Here is a 17,333-nt window from a genome sequence, read left to right on the forward strand (position 1 = left end):
TTTAGGATCCATATGTGCATCAAGCCACATCAGCAGCTGGTGTGCATTTTTATCAATAAATACTGCTTGTTTTGCTTCTAAATACACATGCATGCTACTGTGTTTAATTTAATACACATTATTTAGAATTGCTACAGAATTTATATTAGTTTTTATTGTAAGTTTTTCCTCAATCATTGGGTACTAAAAATAAAATTACTTTTATGTAGAAGCTCGAGGCATTTTTAAGCCCTTTATTTAGAAATTTTGAGAATCACCATGTAATAGAAAAATGTGAAACCAAGAAATGGAAGACCGGACTTTTGGTCTGAGTCCTGCTTTTCCATCTGACCACGGGGCCTGAAGTCACTTTGTTTCTCTGTTCCTCAGTTTCCCCTGAGAAAAATAAGTCAATTGGTAGTTATAGAAATTCTGGTTATCTGCTATAAGGAAACAATCCTCAAACTAGAATAAGATCATAATCATGGAGATGCTCAAAGGAACAGTATTTATAACAGCAAAAAATTAGAACAACATAAATGTCCAAACATAGGGTAATAGTATTGAACATCCACTTGAGGTAATATAATGAACCCAATTAAAATGATGTTCACTAATACTATGTAATGGTATGGAAAATTGGTTCTGATCTATTCTGAAAAGAAAAAAATGAGATATAAATGATATGATTATAACTATTATAATAAAAATCATGGCAGAGAATAAGAAAAAATTGGAAAGAAATACATTAAATGTAATAATGCTTGAGTGATTTTGAATCTTTTTAAAGCTGCTTGTGTATGGTTTCCAAATTGTATTTAATAAAGATACATTACTTAAACTAAACAAAATACATCAATAATAATCAGCTTAGAGTGTTGGGTTAAATGTTTTACAAAGCCCTTCAGTTCTAAAGTCCAACTAGAGTCATGAAGATTAAAGATATAATAGAGATGTGAAAACCCATTCGAATGTATACAGTACTGCACGATTATAAGGTCTTATTGCTATTACTTGGTACCAAGCAAGAACACAAATACATTACTAAAGCAAAGGAGCCAGATGAGAAAGAGGCTGAGGACACAATGCTCACTTACTGTTAGAGCTCTTTTTGGCCAGAATATTCTTGATGCAACCTTTGGAAAAATGAATTTTACACAGCTTTTTGACATGCAGTCCTCTCTGCCCTTTGTACTGACATAATTGTCAACCAGATTTTATTGCATTCTCAAGTGAAGGGCAGAACAGATGGCCAAAGCCCAGCCTGGGGACTTGTGTCTACTTAGAGATCAGAGATGCTTTGCATGGAAGGGAGAAGGTGGGTGTGACTATTCCTGCAAAAAATGGGAACAGTAAGGAAGACTGAAAAAAGAAAAGAAATGGCCTATAGAAAGTCCCAAAGGAAACCATTCTGATATCCTAAAGATGAAGTGACATTGAATATAATAATGAATAAACTCAGGAAAATAGATTCTTAACAAAAATCATGGTTCACTTTTTAAATTTGTATAAAAATAGGTGCACAGCTAGGGTGCTGTGGTTTAGATAATTGTCCCCCAAAGGTTTATGTGTTAAAGGCTTGGTTGCCAGCCTGTGGTGCTATTTTAATAAGTAATGCTTATGGGAATAAGTCAAGTCACTGGGGGAGTACCCTGGAAGGGGACAGAGGATTGCTGGCCTCTCCTTTCCGTTTTCACTTCTTGGTTTCCATAAGATAAAAGGCTTCTTCGCCGTGCACTACCAGCATAACGTATTGCCTCACTTAAGACCCAAAGAGAATGGGACAAACTGACCATGGAACAGAACCTTCAAAACTGTGAGTCAAAATAAACCTTTCCTCTGTTCAAGTTGATTATTTCAGGTATTTTTTATAGTAACTAGAAGCTCACTAACAAATAGAACAAAACTTTATATCATCCAAGATATATAACCTCATTCTCACTCAAAAAAATGTTGAAGAAATATTCCAAACAAGATGCAGAAATATAAAACCAGAAGTTAAACTTAAATTCAAGAGCCATAGGTTTGACCTGTGCCCATGCAATACAGAATACTATATAAACATTGGACTGGACACATTACCTCTTCAAGTTTTCATTTACTCATGCATAAAATGGAATAGTATTTTAAAGTGTTAAATGATATAATAGATGAGGTACCTGGTACCTAGTAGGTCCTGAGGGGTTATCTCAGCTTAACATGGAGGCAGTCTTAAAAATAAATTCAGGTACATGGTTCCACACATCTACCATGAAATTGGTTGAAAACAGGAAGGAAAAATCAGTGAGTCAAAAATGCATTAAAAATAAATTCTATTTGTACCATCTATTGGTGTTTCCCTTTGTTAAAGTCCTAAACTCAAATGCATATCACTTGACACAACAGAATTTTAAGAGGTCATATGGTCAAAGGCACCAGGTTTCTCCAGGTAGGCCTGAGTCATTGCTTGGGAAACTCATAGGCAAGCAACGAAATCACATGGTTTTCTGGGTCAAGAAGCATTAAAACTATGGGGCCAAAAAAATAAGAGAAATGAGGCTCAGGGAGGTAAAGTGAGTTATTCAGATTTGTACAAAGTTGGCATTCAAATTCATGCTCTTCATCCTGAATTTGACATTTTTTTACCACATATATTTTGATGATTCATAATACACTTTTCTAGCTTGGGAAATAAGATACAAATGCAACAGACCTGGAGACTGAAGACATACACATATAGGACATGAAGGTTAAGGGGATATTGGCATGGTGGCATATGTATAGGAAAGTGGCAGAGAGGCAGAAAATGGGGCTAACACTGATTGCACTCATAGATCAGGTTGAAAAGTCTAGATACTTGCAACTCTGTTTCATCTTTATAGATCCAACCTTTTTATTTAGTCCAGACAAACATAGGCCCCCTTTTGCAGATAAGGAGAGAAGTTAAATGTTCTGCCTAACGTCTCACAGTTTATCACTGGCAAAAATGAAGCAAATGGCCAGCAATCCCAGCAGGACAAAATAGTTCTTTATGTGGTCTTTTGTGGCCTATTCGTGGGTCATGTTCTTTTTTTTTTAATTCTAATTTCTTATATATGACAGCAGAATGCATTGCAATTCATATTACACACATAGAGAACAATTTTTCACATCTCTGGTTGCACACAAAGTAGAGTCACACCATTTGTGTCTTCATGCATGTACTGAGGTTATTGATGTCCATCTTATTCCACCGTCTTTCCTACCCCCATGTCCCCCTCCCATCCCCTCCTCCCCCTTTGCACTATCTAAAGTTCGTTTATTCTTCCCATGCTCCCCTGCCAACCCTATTAGGTGTTAGAGTCTGTAAACAAGTCAGGATGGTGCAATTAGGAATCAGCCTCCTTATATCAGAGAAAATATTCAGCATTTGTTCGTTTGTTTGCTTTTTGGATTGGTTAACTTCACTTAGCATTATATTGTCCAACTCCATCCATTTACTGAAAATGCCCTGGGCATATCTTGAGTGTTAGAAATTCACTTGTTCGGATCTACTTCTTGCTTACCTCTGGAGCCGTTTAGATATACTCCATCACTTTTAGGAGCTACAAAGCCATTTCATGTCCCTGGGTCAGGAACCTTTCTTGTTTCTCGAGCTCTAAGATTCCAATGAAATAGGACTGCAAAATTTATTGGCCTAGAACTTCACATCACTGGGTTGTTTTTTTTTTTAAGATAAATATAGTCAACCAAAGAACGAACTGTGTTGACAACTGGTAGTGGGGACAAGAGACACTACAAAAGAACAGGGAAAATCTACCAGACTTTATCAACTCCACCAGCCCTTCCCCTGTGGATAGAAGGAGACACTAGCCACTTCCCCCTTTACAGTTTTAACTAAAAGGAGCATTAGAGAGGTGAATTAACATTTAAAAAGAATGTAAAAACTCAGAGCTGTTCTAATGATGATTAATGGAGAGCTATAAGGGGGCCATGACCTGCTAGTGTCATTAAATGGATTGGCAGGTTTCTGAGCATTAATTATAAATAGCCACAGGAGTTCTCTGCTTAACAGAATCATGATAAATCCAAGTCTCTAAGAGAGAAGAAGAGCAAAATGGGGAAAAAGTTTATGTGTGAACGTCTGCCCATGTGTTGTTGGGGAGCAAGACAGTGTGAGAGCAGAGGAAATGAGATAAATGATAAATTAGACCCTGCCAGTCAATCACATTTTCTAAATGTTTTATGTCCCAAAAGCTATAAAAGCAATATTCCTCTCTGCCCCTATTGGAACCATTTCTGTACAGCAATCACATCAGTTTCCTCAGGGATTTCAACTGAAATGTGCTCTGCCTTTTCTTTTTTATATTTACTCTCCAGCCTGTGACCAAGGAAGGGGCAGAGTCCGCATACAAATGGGCAGGAGAGAGACCCAGTGACCAGGCAAGGCACCGGGCAAGAATGAGAGGCGCTGACTGGCAGGGGCACGTGAGAACATGTGAAGGGAGCCCTGACTCCTGCCGCCACCTCAGCAAAGCAAAAAAAAAAAAAAAAAAAAAAAAAAAAACCCAGCAGAGGTGCTCTTGGTTTCCATCCTGGAGAATGTCCCGGAGCCTTGGAGAAAGGTCTAGTAGCTGTGAGCACTCACCAAAAACTTTGCTGACTCCAGAGACTATGCACCATGAGGGCAAGGCCTGGTTTTTGTTGTCATTTTATTCATAGCTGCATCTTCAGAGACTAGGACAGTCATGGGCACCCTGAAAGTACTTGTCGAATGAGGAGTGGGTAGATGGAGTCTTCCATTACTGAGAGGGCATGCAGGCCTCATGTCAAGTTCTGAAGAACCTCTGGGCCGATGAGCGTTCAGGTAATGAACACACAGCTTGACCAAGGCTCTCTTCTTAGAAGGCCTTTGTTGGCCCTGAAGTAATAGGATGCCAGCTTTTCTCTTAACCTGTACTCAGATTCTCTACCTTTCAAAACTCGAAGCCCACTTTCCCATGAGAATCCAGAGAGAGGGATGGCCTGGTCCAAACTCACTCAACTCACTCATTAAACGGTCAACAAGGAGTCCCTTCCAGGCTTCCCTCCATTTCACACCTGACCTTTCCCCCTGACTTCCCAGCAGCTGGTGGGCCAAGTAAGCTCAGCCTGTGACTGGGGCCTGGTGTCAAGGAAAAGCCTGCGATCGATCCACGGACAAGTGGTTCTCCATGAATCTCCCTCCACAGGTGACAAGATTCCTTTGGGTCTTAGCCGTTGCCTATGATGGAGAAGAGATGAAAGAGGATGGGTCAGGAGAGAAAGGGAGCTCAGGGAAGAAGGAATGACAGCAGGGAACTCCAAGCTAGGATTTGGAATAATGGATCCTCTTGGACCACGTTGTATTTTTGCATGTGGTTCTTTTCAAGGTTTTCCTCTGCAAGTCATTATTTCAGCTGATTGGAAAATGGTGTTGAAAGACCTGCTTCTCCAGTACAATTTTCTTCATATCCTATTAGTTGCAATACAATTACAGAGAATACATCAATTCCTGGCCTGCCTGCTGCTGCTGCCAGAGCCGCCTATTAAAAAGCGGCCTTATTAATGGAATTGTACATCTAGGATTAATCGGCTTGCATTGGCCATTTACATTTCTCATTCCACAAGCACTTTTGTTTGCTTAATAGGCTGAAGGAGGTAGGAAATGACACAACAAAAGCCTCTCCCAATTGCCACGCGTATCACTGGTGGATTTAATATCCCCTTCCTTCTTTCATCCTGAAGTGCTGCATAGGGATAAGATCTGGCACATGCCACTAGGGAAAAGTGAAGCAGCAGCTAAATAGCAATTGGTGGGAAAGAGGGAAGGAAGGAGGAGGCAGAAAGACAGGCAGGAGCCAAAGGAAATACTGCGCTTTTGAGAAGGAGCACAGGCCCCTAATCTCTGCTGTTTCTGAGAGTTGTAGCTCATGGGAACAAAGGCCCAGAAAAGCAGGACACCTGTGCATGGGCAGGGGCATGGATGGAAGGGGTTGCTCTGCACGAACAGAACGGACCTAATCTCCCTTTAGCCATGAGTGGCTTTTGCGACTCAATCTCTGCCTAGGCTGAGCTGGTGACTCTGGTTGAACTCCCTGACCTGTACTCATTCCTCCATCACTTCCCACTTACAGCTTTGGGTTAGCACATTTCAAGTTTCTCTACTTGTGGGATGTGAGTGTAATCACGGAAGTCCATTCAGCTTTGTTTCCCTTTTGTCATGGATGCCTGAGAACGGATAGTTTCAGGAAGGAAAATTGAGGGAGATCAGGTCCATTCTGTTCACAGCTCACTGTGTCCCAGAATATCAGCTGAGGGTGGCTGCCTCAGCAGAAGCACTCTACCTAGGAAAAGGTGTTCTGGACAAAGGGAGGTCTAAGTCCATCCCAACGGGCCCAGCACAAAATCATTAATGCTTTTTACAGGGGAGTAGTGTTCAAAGTAGGGCGGAAGGGAGCTGAGGGTACTCCTGGCCCTTCCTCCTCTGCATGGACCCTCTGAAAAGCATGGCTAGAATACATTAGCCACATACATGCATTTATTTACTGCCCCTTCATTAAAGAACAGGAAGCCTGTACTGGCCTGCAGGGAGTGCCCTAGGGTATTAAAGAGCCCAGGAAAAAGTTACTCAAAAATAATAGACATTGGGATTTTTCCTCGCATCCTGATCTCAGGATAACTCAGCTTTTCAGACTTTTAGACGGGCAGGGGCATGGATGGAAGGGGTTGCTGAGAAGAGTGCTGGAGTTTGGAAGAAGATGTATAAGTTCTACTGGGTGGAACTTCCCCCAATAAACAGTAAGGGTCCTGACTGGTGGTCAAGCACCCACCTGGTCATCAGCATCCTCTACCTTCTTTTCAACTGGCTCCAAGAGGCAAGGTGCACTGATTAAAGTACACCCTTCAGAAAATGATGCTTTATTGAATTTGCTTCTCCTTTTTCCCTACCCCCACTTATGAGCCAAGGAGGTTTGCATAGGTCAGAAATGACAGACAGCTGAGGCCTATGAAGCAGAAATCCCTTCCCAGTCAGAGACCCTGTGGTTATGCAGAGGGCTCCAGTCCCTAGGTTGGTGTTGCCTCGGCAGCAGAGGCAATGTATGTTGAAGCTCTGTAATACAGTATGACTTTTTACTTTAATGGAATTTTCCTAGACCACTAGGAAAAAAAAAGACTCCATTAACCACACTACAAAGGCCTCTACTTATTAGTATTTTAGAACAGTGGCAAAACATTTCTTGAATCTAATTATTGCTGACAAATATGAAAATTGAAATCAAAGTTAAATTTTCAGCTACCGTGCCTCATATGCTAGCCTTCTCTGACTTCGACTATTGCATCAACACATTTATGCTTCCAATAGCTTCAGCAGAAGATTGGTTATTTTCCTTCTCCTCTAATACCGCCCTCTTTCCTTCCCCAGGGCTCCCACTCCCTCCCCAGCATGGACCCTATATATTTTGAAGCATTAAATCTGACATATTCATCTTGGTGGCTGGCACTAGGTAACTAACTTTATGTTTACCTGTCACAGATGCAGAAATGAGCTGAGCAGAGTGCTGGAGAAGCTACTTCTGTGTCCCTACCCTCTCCTCCTGCCCCCAGTCTTAGCCCTTCTGTTTTTCAGATAAAAGTCATTTGACTGATTTCAAATTCCTCGTGATATCAGGACAGAAAAAAAAAGGACTTGTCAACACCTTTCTTTCTTTTCCCCTATTAAGCATACTGTAAAAATCAATCCCTTTTGTCACTTCCCTCTGCTTGCGAGAATGTTTAATGGATGTCAAGGGAGCTAATGATCGCTGGTAGAAAATTCATTTTAGATTTGCTATTTATAAAGTACTCAGTACTCAGGTGGGAAATTAACATGAGGAAAGAAGTCGGGTGGGGTGGGGTGGGGAGGCTGGTAGTGCAGAGCAGGGGCCCTGTCAGGCTGGCAGTTGCTTTGCAGAGGTGGGACCCAAGGCATCCTGGGGACACAGGCACAGGTTGGAGAGAGGTCATGTGGGATAGTGCAGGAGTATAGGCTCAGGAAACCTGCAGGCCCAGGCAAGTTGACCTTTCTGAGCCAAAATTTTCTCAGCAATAAAATGATATCTATAACACTTACCTTACAAGGTTGTGGAAAGGATTAAATAAAATATCACACATAAAACATTTACCAGTGCCTGATACATAGTACTAGCACATACGTAATAAATATTAAATGTCCTTCCCCATAGCCCCATGTGGTTCAGATCGGGAGAGGATGGATCAGCACTGACATGCTCAGGATTGAAAATGGACCTGGCCACGGGTGCACTCACACACAAGCCTACTCCACATAAGGATCCTGAGCACCACCTGTTACCCGGCTTTCAGGTAATTGGGTCAGCCAGTGGTTCTCCAACTTAAGGATGCATCCGAGTCACCAGGAGGGCTTCTTAATACACCGATTGGGTAAACCAACACCTCAGCATTTTAAAGTCTGCAAAGGCTGAACTAGGGTGCAGAATCTGCATTATGAACAAGTTCCTAAGTGAAGCTGACACTGCTGGAACCCACTTTGAGAATCACAGAGATACATATGCAAACTGAATTTTCTCCTCAAAATAGTAATGAATACCACTCTACCCCAGCTTGTGCTGTTATTTTCTACCTACTCCTTCCAGTATGAAACAAGCCTTCCCCACTTCTAACCTCAAGCTAGTGGAGGACTCAGAATTTTGAAGCAAATCACTGAAAGCTAGTTAATTTCCTTGCAAATTTTACATCACTTTCCGAAGAGGCAAGTGGTGAGGTTAACTTTTGGGTTTGTTCCAATACGTAGCTGAGCCTCAGTTTCCCTTCCTTCTGGATAGTTGATTTCTCAAGTACTCAGATGGATCAACTTTGTGCCCCTAAGTTCTCCGTCACATATGGAACACCAAGTCCGGGAGCTCTGGGGTACTCCTTACCCTTCTGCTGTTTTCTCCTTTTCCTGGGCTTCCCTTGGATGCTTCTCTGTTATATTTGGATTAACTGCAAATCTCCTTTGATTACTCACTCTCTGTTGAAACAGACAACCTGTTGCCACGTGTTTGATTACTGAAACCCAGGGGAGATCCTATTTGTAATGCAGCCAGTTACAGTACACTCAGCATTACACACACAGTCACTGAGCTGCTAATTCATTGTCTAAGAAGTTGCTTTTCAGTTTCTGATTTTTCAATAATAGGCTTCTCACGAAGCTCTTAAGCTTCAGAAATAAGCCGAAAACTTCTTTTCCAGTCATTTACATAAACACAAGTGGATCAGGAAAAAAGAGAAAGGAAAGGAATAGTTTTACATGTTATCCTGGGACTCTGGGAGCCTGGGGGAGAAGCATGTCGAGGCTGCAGTTCTGAAAAAGTGCAATGGGAAGTATGGAGTTTTGCTGAATACCTGGCACCAAAGCGAATGATAAATCTTGAAATTTCTCCTGACTCCTAGGCTGTGGCTTGCTGAGGCTGGGCAGTTATTCTGAGCACCAGCAAATTGTTCTGTCAGCAAGCCGCTCCCTCAGGTGCATCTTGTTAGGAAGCTTGTCATTCATTCCCCTGCCATGAGACCATGGGCCCATCATCTGAGGAGGCATACTGTCACCTGGGACAGATAAGGGTTGGCCTCCAAGAGAGGGAGCTCCATCTCCATGAAGGGTGCTTCATGCCTCTCTTGAGAGGGACATGGATTCAGGATCTGGTCTCTGACATGTGTTTAGTTATTGGACTGAGAAGAGGAACTTTCTGGTAAGTGTGCTACTTTTAACCAACATCTTATTCCATGCTCCCTCTCTCTGTGACCCCCTCTGTCTTGTCTCCTCACTTTCTCACTCTATTTCTCTTTCCAAATATATATTATTCAAATAATACAACAAGCCAGAAACAATGGCAGCTATTTTTTTTCTTTTCTGCCAAATCATACCCATCCCTATTAAAAAGGAAATACATAGACCATGAAAATTCACTTTGACCTTTTATATACCAATTCTGATTCCTTATGCACCTAATATTTGTAGGCAGAGGGTGGGATACTAAACTTAAAAAGAAACAAACCCCAAGATGCCCAATTAGAGTTTCAAAAAAATTAATAAATAATTTCAGGATAAGTATATACTATGCATAATTTTTAAAAATATTGTTTTATGGAATTTAAATTTATCAAACATCTTAGATTTTTATTAGCTAAATCTGGCAAAAGAGAATGTACATTTACTTATAAAACTTATATATTTACACCACTTAATACCACCAAGATTTCTTTGATTCTGTGGTTTGGTGGGTTTTTTTCCTAAGGCAGATGTATCTGAGGGAAACAAACCCCTCCTACTAAAGTTTGGATATGATTTGAGTGTGTCCCCCAAGTCGCTGTGCTATGCTCATCCTCAACATAGCAATGTTAAGGGGGTGGTAATACCTTTAAGAGGTGCAGCCTTACAAAAATGTTGGCAAGGATGTGGTGAAAAAGGTACCCTCTTACATTGCTGGTGGAGTCCCACCAAATTGGTGCAACCACTATGGAAATCAGGATGGAGATTCCTCAGAAAACTGGTAATGGAACCACCATTTGACCCAATTATCCCAATCCTTGCTTTATACCCAAAGGACTTAAAATCAGTGTACTATAGGGACACTGCCACATCAATGTTTATAGCAGCTCAATTCACAATAGCTAGGCCATGGAACCAACTGAGGTGTCCGTCAATAGATGAATACATAAAGAAAATGTGGTATATATACTCAATGGGATATTACTCACCTTTAAAGAAAAGTGAAATTATGGCATTTTCCAGTAAATGGTTGGAGTTAGAGAATACCATGCTAAGCAAAATAAGCCAATCCCACAAAGGCTGAATGTTTTCTCTAATATGCAGATGCTAATTCACAATAAGGTTATGGGGCACTAGGGAAGAATAGCCTTACCTTAGATTAGGTAGAGGGAAGTGATGGAAGAGGAGGGAAGGGGGTGTGGGGATAGGAAAGATAGTAAAATGAAGCAGACATTATTACTATATGTATATATGTGACTGCATGACCAATATGGTTCTGTAATATGTATACTCAGAAATTATACCCCATCAATGTATGATATATCAAAGTGCATAAATGCATTCTATTGTCATGTATAACTAATTCAAACAAATAAAAAAATAGGTGCAGCCTTGAGGGAGATGCTGGGTGATGCCTTCAGAAGACTCTCAGATGGGTATCATTGAGTGGGTTAGTTCTCACAAAACTGAGTTATTTTTTGTTTGTTTGTTTTTGGTACTGGGGATTGAACCCAGGGCCTCATGCTTTTCAGGCAAGCACTCTACCACTGAGCCACATCTCCAGACCAAAACTGAGTTGTTACAAAGAAGGATGTCTGGCCTGAGTCCCTCTGGCTTTCAGTGTCATCATGTAATAAATCCTTATCACGTGTTTTCTCATCATGACACTATTCACGAAGGGGTCCCTTACCAGAAGTGAAATTGATGGGTCACCTAATCTCAGACTTTCATCCTCCAAACTTTGATAAACCTCTTTTCTTTATAAAGTATTTAGACTCAGGTATTTTGTTAACAGCAACAGAAAATAGATTAATACAGCTCCCACGGGAAATGATCCTTGACCTTGGCTTCCTCTTGGCCCTTAGCACCCAACCCATCTGCAGTGAATTTTCACTTTGCAATTCCTTTAAATCAGTAGTTCTCAAAATTAAGTGTGAATCACCTGAAGGAATTCTTGAAACAGAGTGTCAGGATCCAGTATCACACTTTATGCTTCAGAGACTATACCTAGAGATCCATGGTCTAAAACATTATGAGTTACTGACCTTTCCACAATTTCCTAGGGAAGATTAGAAATAGCCATCCCAATGAAGGCTAAATATATATATATATATATATATATATATATATATATATATATTATATATATATATTATATATATATATATATGAATAGGTTTCAAAGTATTTTTGTTTTTTCAGACTTTTAAATTCTTTTCCTGACCTTATTTATTACACTGCTCACAACATTAGCATGAATGTTAATCTCTGAAAAAATCTCTGAAACCATGAGTCAAAATAAATCTTTCCTCCTTTAAGTTGGTTTTTCTCAGGAATATTGTCACATTAATGAAAAGCTAATATGGAAAACTGGTACCAAAAAGCAGGATTGTTTCAGTGACCATGTGGTTCAGAAGATATTAAAGCTATTTTAAGGAGCAATTTTTAAAAGATTGGAGAATCTGGCTAGAAAAAGCTCAGAATGCTGTAAGAAGCGCTTAGTAGTTCATTTTGATGGGAGCTCAGAAGAACAAAATGCTGATAGGAGCATAGACAGTAAAGACTGTACTCCTGAGGTTTCAGTCCTCATTTCAGATAGGAATGAAGACTCTACAAGGAATTAGACAAGAGGTCATTAGTAATACATTGTGACAAAGAACTTGTCCATCTTTTGTTCATGATCTAAGACTGTGGGATACTGAGTTCAAAGGTGATGGACTAATAAATCTGGTGGAGGAAATTTCAAGGCAGCATATCATTTGATCATTGGCATGGGTAGTACTGGCTGTTTTTAGGAAGGTTTACGGTGAGAATAATGAGCAAAAATCAGAGGAGAAAGAGTTGAAAAGCTTGCATTCTGGCCAAAAAAGAAGTGCATGTTAAGTCGTAGCCAAGGAAGGATCACTGTTGAAGAGATTAGTGACATTAAAAGAAACTAAGTACATTGCACTGAGACAATAGGAGTGATACTTTGAGAACATTTCAGGCTTCAGCAAGACCCCACTCCTCATGGGCTCAAGGGTGTAAACCCACACAACTCTGCATTTGAGAAGAGAGCTCCAAAGTGTCCTGCTCCCTCAGGGTCTTCTAGGGAACTGATTGATTTCCCCACATTTAGCCATCCAAATACTCAGAAGTTACTGCAGCCATGGCCCAAGTGGGCACAGCTCCTGCTGGACTTGAACAGCAGACCTTGGTGATCTCCACATCATGCCGTTTTACTAGTGTTAACAGATATGCAGGATGCAAGAGTTGTGAAGGGTCACCGAGTCCTCCACTGGGATTCCAAAGGAAGGCCTGGAAGGCTAGGCAGCATGCTGCAAGGTTGGAATCCCCTCTGACAGACAGAAAGGGTGATGCCTGGAGCTGTAAGAGGGAAGCCAGATCTGCAATGGAAACACCAGAAAGTTGAAGATGCCGGAAACACAGAATGTTCAAGGAAAGCTGCAGACAGCAAGTCGAGCCACCCCAGAGAGAGGCCATGTGAGCTGAAGTTGGCAAGGGCATTGGGGCATCCTAAACCATTTGGAACTTGTACCTCCCCACCATATGCCCTAGATACAGGATAGGAAATTTACTGTTTACCCTGCAGAATTTCAACCTTGCTTTGGTCTAATGCTTCCTCTGTATTCTCCTATTCCTCTGTTTTGAAATGGAAATACTGACTCTGTGCCATTGTGCATTTTTAGCTTGTAACTTCTTTTTTAAATTTTTACAGGGGCTAAAATCAAAGAGTTTGGCTTGGGTCTCAGAGAGACTTTGGACTTGGACTTCTGAGCAAGACTGGAACTGTTAAAACCATGGAGACATGTGAATATGGACTGAATTTTGCATTGTGAAATGGGCATGGGGTTTTGGGTGCCAGAGAAAGAATGTAATAGTTTGGATCTGGAATGTCTTCCAAATGCTCATGTGTTGATGCTCATGTCTTGATCCCTAGTGGGTGACACTTTGGGGTGGTAGGGAAACGTTAGGAAGCAGACAGATTTGGAGAAATTAGGTCCCTGGGCATGTCCTTGAGAAAGATATCTTGTTCCCACTTAATCTGTCATGTATTTTCTTCCTGGTGACCATGAGCTCCCTGACATGACATTTTGTTTTGCCAAAACACCAAAAGAACAGGGCCAAGTGACCATGGACTGAAATTCCTGAAAATATGAGCCAAAATAAATCATTTCTCATTAAAGTTGACTTTCTCAGGTATAGTTACCAGTGCCCATCCTGTTCAATAAGATTTACAAGTTTTGTCTTAATTTTCTGGTATGTATTGATTCACAGAAGATTTCAAAAATATAATTCATATCAACATGAAAACAATATTCCAAGGAAGTATAAATATCCTGATTTACTTTGGGGATAAAAACCTTTGATTCTTAGAGTTAATGATAGACTGGGATGAGAAAAGGATATTGTGTGATGTGAATATTAATAAATATATTTTATAGAAGTATGATCTGTAAAGGATATATGTATTTGACTCCTTGTAGAGTCTAACGTGAGAAAATTAAATAGGCAATGAGTTCTGAACATGTTTGGGAGATGGTTCTAAATGACAGGACCAAAATTAGATAGAGAAAGAAAGTGGAGATAGATCGTATTTTAAAAATCCAGAGAAAAGGAAATAGTGTGAGAAAAGAGTGGTTAATGTTGTAAGGAGTTCTTTATGGTCAGCTCTCTTTCCCATTAAACAGGCAAAATATCTACTTTCTTGAAAACTTAGCCTGTATATATCTGAATACACACACATGGACTTGTGCACACACGCATGGATACACACAATGCTTTCCCTGCATGATGTTCAAGGAAAACAGGAGCTATTAAACAGTAATTCCTTCAATTTTCTGCCACCAACCTTAAAAATAAACCTGCAGCCATACTGGACCAAGAACATCTAATTATCCCTTTTCCTTTTCATTTTTCTTTACTGAACTAAAATATGCATAACATACTATGTTTGAGTACACAACTCAGTGACATTGAATACATTTATAGTGTTATATAACCATCATCACCATTCATTTCCAGAACATTGTCATCATCCCAAACAGAAAGTCTATATCTGTCAAAATACATTTCTGTTCCCAGCTTCCCCTGAGTCCCTAGTAATCTCTCTATGAATTTATCTATTCTAGATATTTCATATAATTAGAGTCATACTGTGATTATCCTTTTGTGTTTACCTTATTTCAATTAGCATGTTTTCAAGATTACTCATATTGTAGCATGTGGAGGAATTATCTTCCTTTTTTAAGGATAAATAATATTTCATTGCAAGCCATACCAATTTTTTTTTCATTCATCTATTGATGGTTATTTGAGGTTTTTTTTCTTCTTTTTGGCTATTGTGGATAATGCCAATATAAACATTGGTAAACAATGTCTCTTTGAGTCCCTGCTTTCAATTTTGGGGGGTATATAACCAGGAATGGAATTGCTGAATCATATGGAAATTCTGTTTAGCTTTTGGGGGAACTGCTATACTGTTTCCACGGTGATAACATCACTTTACATTTCCACCAGCAATGCACAGACGTTCCAATTTATCCACCTCTTTGCAAACATGTGTTTTTTCCTCTTTCTTTATTTCTTTCTCCCTTTCTTTTTTGTTAAGAAACATCCTAATGGGCGTGAAATAGTACCTCACTGTGGTTTTGTCTTTCCTGAATTACAAGTGATGTTGAAATACCATATTTTGATGATACCAAGAATGTGGCGAGGCCTTAACCATACGTGAGTCCTATGGCGCTGAAGGCCTTTTCTATCCTTTACAAGGGAAATGTTTATCTCTCTACTGTCCTTAAAAATGTATCAATATTCCTTTTCCCTTTTCTGTGGTGATAACCCCAGAATTTGGGTGTGTGGTCAAGCAAAGTGGACAAGGCCTTCTTCACATTCCCTTGCATCTAGATCTTGCCATGTGAGTAAGTTCTCGCCAAGGAGTGTGACTGACAGTGCTGTGGTTAGGTTTCCAGAAGCCTTCTCTGGAAGTCAGGATGCCTCTGCATTCTACCCCATCTTCTTCCTCTCCTCCCTCATCTCATGACTGGCACACAGATGTTGCCACCTGAGACCAGGAAGTCAAAGCCATATGCCACAGATCCAAACAAAAGACAGGCCAGGGACTCTTAAGTTTCAGGAACACCACACCAGTCTTGAACAGACTAGGCACAGTATTTTTATAACTAGAAGGATAAACTTCTATCTTACTTAAGCCACTTTGATTGTATAAGAACTGAATCCAATTACAATGAATATTCCCCAATACATTTCATCTTATTTACTTTAAATAATAATGGGATCAGTCCTTGTCTTCTCTTCAAGTCTCATTCTTTTACCTGTGCTCAGGATCTGCCAACCCTCCCACATGCTCATACCTCTGAGGGACTCACTAGGCCAGGTGTCTCCTAAATCTTCCCATCTCTCTTCCCTTCTACTAGCCCTTGCCCATCAGCATTCAAGCAAGTCTTTCCCATCATGTAAAAGCAACAATAGCATCCTCTCAGAAGGTAGTCTTCCTTTTCCTTCATATTCTCTTCTATTTCTTTCTTTTTAACAATAAACCATCCACATTTTCTGACTCTACTTCTTTATCTCCCTACCATCTCCCACCCTAAGGCTCCTCCTACAAAACCATTCACACTAAATAATTAGAAGATCGTATCATGACTAATGTCCCTTAATCCTTTAGAAACATTTGAAACTTTTGACATTGCAAATATCCCTACCTTTCCAAAATTTACATCCTTTGAGCTCAATGTTATCATGCTTTTCTCATTTTTCTCATGTGTTTTGGTCACTCCTTATCAATCTGCTTTACCATATCTCTTCTCTTCCCTACCTGCAAATACCTGTGCTCTGCCCTCATTGCTGTCCATGTACCTCTCTATTCTCTCACTAAAGTAATTAATTGTATCTGTGTTGAAGACTTCCTTTGTTCAAGCCCAGGTACCTCATTAGAATTCCAGCTCCATCTGGCTAGCTTCATATTGTGGAGTTTCTTAGAAATCCATTGTGACCCAAATTATGTCCATTACCATTTCTCTAAACCCACCACTGAACCACTCATCCAGAGACTAGAAGTACTGTTATGCTTTTCTTTATCACTTATCATCCTCTTTACTTTCCATCTCCAAGTCTTAATCCTCCCCCTCCATAACTTCTGAATATGCTCATGTCTCTCCATTTCTTCAACTTTCAGGCTGGTGGCCTCATGCCTACCTAAGTGGTTGCAATATCCTCTAGAACACTCCCATTCCCCTAGTCTTATTCCCTTTAATTCTCATGTTGTAACTTGAATGCCATTTGGACATTTTGAAGAACCCCAACTAATTTTATTTAGAAATTACAACCAAAAATCTGATCATGTTACCATCTAGCTTGAAAATCTTCAATAAGAAAAATCTTCAATAAGAGCCATGCAAATGCTGAGCACTAGCTACCTCTACCTATAACTCTTGTCTTTCTATGTACATCCCCCTTCTCCTCACCACTTTCCCCCAAAACCATACAAGTGCACTCAACCCAGCCAGATTTGATTTTGGAATCCTGAATTCCTATCACACCGTTCTGCCTCCATACTTTGGCATACGCAGTTTCCTCTACTTGTAGC

The 17,333-nt window shown here is 40.2% G+C and overlaps 1 protein-coding gene and 2 non-coding genes across 3 annotated transcripts in view; all 3 read right to left on the bottom strand.

Moving 5' to 3' along the window:
- Positions 1 to 17,333, bottom strand: part of Ntm (neurotrimin) — a 978,825-nt gene that overhangs the window by 948,295 nt on the left and 13,197 nt on the right. The gene's annotated exons all lie outside the window — the stretch shown is intronic.
- Positions 11,215 to 11,289, bottom strand: Trnaf-gaa (transfer RNA phenylalanine (anticodon GAA)). Its single transcript has one exon. It is a non-coding gene; the product is annotated as a tRNA-Phe (tRNA).
- Positions 15,404 to 15,529, bottom strand: LOC124085265 (U6atac minor spliceosomal RNA). Its single transcript, XR_006849388.1, has one exon. It is a non-coding gene; the product is annotated as a U6atac minor spliceosomal RNA (small nuclear RNA).

The sequence above is a fragment of the Marmota monax genome, unplaced genomic scaffold, assembly GCF_021218885.2.
Source record: "Marmota monax isolate L192 unplaced genomic scaffold, Marmota_monax_Labrador192_F-V1.1 WCK01_AAM20220418_F8-fsc00062, whole genome shotgun sequence".
NCBI classification, from domain to species: Eukaryota; Metazoa; Chordata; class Mammalia; order Rodentia; family Sciuridae; genus Marmota; species Marmota monax.